At 35.1% G+C, this 2,948-nt stretch overlaps 1 non-coding gene across 1 annotated transcript; it reads right to left on the reverse strand.

Moving 5' to 3' along the window:
• Positions 1-2,224: 2,224 nt before the first annotated feature.
• Positions 2,225-2,331, reverse strand: LOC141624519 (small nucleolar RNA R71). The gene has a single exon (XR_012534325.1). It is a non-coding gene; the product is annotated as a small nucleolar RNA R71 (small nucleolar RNA).
• Positions 2,332-2,948: the final 617 nt, after the last annotated feature.

A 2,948-nucleotide genomic window follows, 5' to 3' on the forward strand; every position in this document is an offset into this window, starting at 1 on the left:
GTTGAATTTTAGTAATTTTCACCTTCAAAGTTGCCTTAAAACTCCGTCTTAAAAGTGCCCAAAATTGAAATTCGTCTTCTATATTTGAAATTTGGTGTTAAATATGAATGTTTAGGTAAGGGATAAACTTCAATATGATAGTGGTAATGTTAATTGATGGGGAATATGTCGAAATCGTTACAGCTGTGGAGACCGTCTGACAAGCCTAATTGAATTGTTTTGTGTCTAATAACGAAAGTTGATGATGATATGTTCTAAATTATTTTTCTATGAGCATGTACAAGTACCTCACATGTTATTAAGAGTGTGTATGGAGTAACATTGAATCATGCTAGGATGTTAGAATTGACTCACTCCGACGCTCAAGTCAGTAAACTTAAAGAGATTAAGTTGTGTGTTACTTGGCAAAGTATATTGTAGAGAGATACTTAATTGATTATTTAATTGATCGTATAACGATACGGGTTAATTAAATTACTTAAAATTGACGGACGATTTTGGAAGTAATATTTACGTATCTCATTATAATTTGATTAAATAAGATACGGTCTAAGTAATCGAATTGTTTTATTGCTTAGATGAAATTATCGTTTACGGAAAAAATTGAACTGAATGAATGATTTATTATAAATACAAGATGTTGTGATTTATAATTGGTAAAATATTTTGGTACAAGTAATTGTGAATTACTAAGTCGATTTTGTACATGACGTATTTTATTAATACGTTGATTTTTAATACGTTAAAAATACATGACAATTTTACACGACTTGTGACATGTGACAAATTGACAAAGATAAAATGGAATCCATTTTATCCCATATGGACCGAAATATGGAGGTAGTAGGGTGTTTAAATTATGTTTAATTTATTGAGTGGAAACAACATGATTAAACTACCAACACCTAGCCTTGCATGCCTATTTCTTGATTAGAGAATTATGCCCATGCATTGGCTCCCCAATCCCTCCTTCCACCGGTTTTTGAGAGACCAAATAGAGAGTTTTTCTCTATCATTTTCATTCATTCACAATTCATATGATTTCTAGTGTAAGAAATCAAAAACTCTCTAAAAAAACTAGAGAAATAAAAACTTCAAATAGCTTCCTCTCTTGGCCGAAATACAAGAGATAAAAACATTTGTTTTTGGTCAATTTTATTAAGGTTAATATTGTTCTAGTATAAATAATATTAGTCTTTTCGGGGGTAATCTTGGGTATAATTCCTTGGGAGAGATTCTATCCTTGAATCTTTATTCATCCATTTTAGGAGAGCTCAAGAACAAGTAAGAAGGAGATCTTACTTGTGCCCTTTGATCCAAAATTTCCAATGTAAGAATGATGATTTCTTATATATATTTACTTATGTTTGCATGCGTAAGATCTAATTAATTTTATGACTAAATTAAATTGAAACATATATGAATATGTTGAGTATAATGAGATATAGATTTCTAACACTAACGACAAGTAGCGAAAACTAAACCTCCCAAGGGGGTACCGACCAAAAATGGCGCCGTTGCCGGGGACGGTGTTAACTTGATTTAGATTTTCTTAGATTGTTATTAGTTGTGTCTTTCTTTGCCTTGGGGAAGTAAAACTCCTCAAGGTTTGTTCTAATTATTTTCGAGTTGTTTGATATTTTGCATGTCTAGAAGATCACAAGGTAACTTGTTACCTTTTGATGACGAAATTGAAAGGACTTTGACAAACAATAGAAGACATGCTAGGAGAACTTTGAGAGGTATTGGTGAGGTTGTAGATATTCAACCAAACACTATTGAGTTCGTCAACCCTTTTGCAAGAGAAGGTGAGGAGAACCCAACACAAAATCCAACACAAAATCAACCCACAATGCCTAAATTTTCATCACATTCGGTACCAACCGAGGAGAACCTACCCAATGGTACTCCCAGACCACAACACTTAACCGGAAATTTCATTGCCAAATCCACATTTATCCAATTAGTCGAAAGAAGCCAATTTGGGGGGATGCCTAGTGAATACCCTCACTCTCACATGGTGACTTTTTGTGACTATTGAGATGCGATTTCTCAAACCGGTGTAACTCAAGACCAAATTCGATGGGTCTTATTTCCTTTTTCTCTAATTGGCACCGCAAAACAATGGTTGAAAGGCCTTGATAAGGCTACTCTAGGAATTGACTCTTGGAAGAAATTGGCTCTAGTTTTCTACAAAAAGTTCTACCCACCGGAAAAGACTAACATGCTAAGAGCTCAAATTACGGGCTTTAAGCAAAGAGATGAAGAATCCTTGTATGAAGCTTGGGAGCGATTCAAGGGAATTTATCGCTCATGTCCTCATCATGGACTTAGCGAGTGGTTCTTGGTACAACAATTTTGGAATGGTCTTTATGAAGACTCAAGAAACATTCTCAACATGGGATCAAATAGAATGTTCACCGAAGTTGACGACAATCAAACTTGGAATAAGATTGAGGAAATGGCGGTCCATAATTCACAATATAGTAGACCTCGCAAGGCTACTAGAGGAGGAAAACATGAAGTGGACTCTATTACTCAATTGGGTGCTCAACTTAGTGCTCACATTGATACCATCAATTTGAAGTTCAAAAAAGCTATGGCTAGACTTGAAGAAGCCTCAAAATCACCAAAGCACCATGTCAATGCCATGACGGCATCTTCATCAATCCCAAGTGGGATATGTGAGAATTGTGGAACTTTGGGACATGACCAAAGTGAATGTAGGGGGAACAAATGAACAAGTGAATGCTTTTCAAGCATACTAGAGTGGTACCCCTTATTCAAATTATTACAATGAAAACACCAAATTCCACCCAAATCTCTCATACAAAAGCCAAAATGTTCAAAACCCTCAACCAACATACACCCCACTTCCCATGAGAAACCAAAATCAAAGACCCTTTTACAACCAAAACCAAGGTTACCAAAATCAAACTCCATACAAT

This window comes from Silene latifolia, chromosome X (assembly GCF_048544455.1).
Source record: "Silene latifolia isolate original U9 population chromosome X, ASM4854445v1, whole genome shotgun sequence".
Classification (NCBI taxonomy): Eukaryota; Viridiplantae; Streptophyta; class Magnoliopsida; order Caryophyllales; family Caryophyllaceae; genus Silene; species Silene latifolia.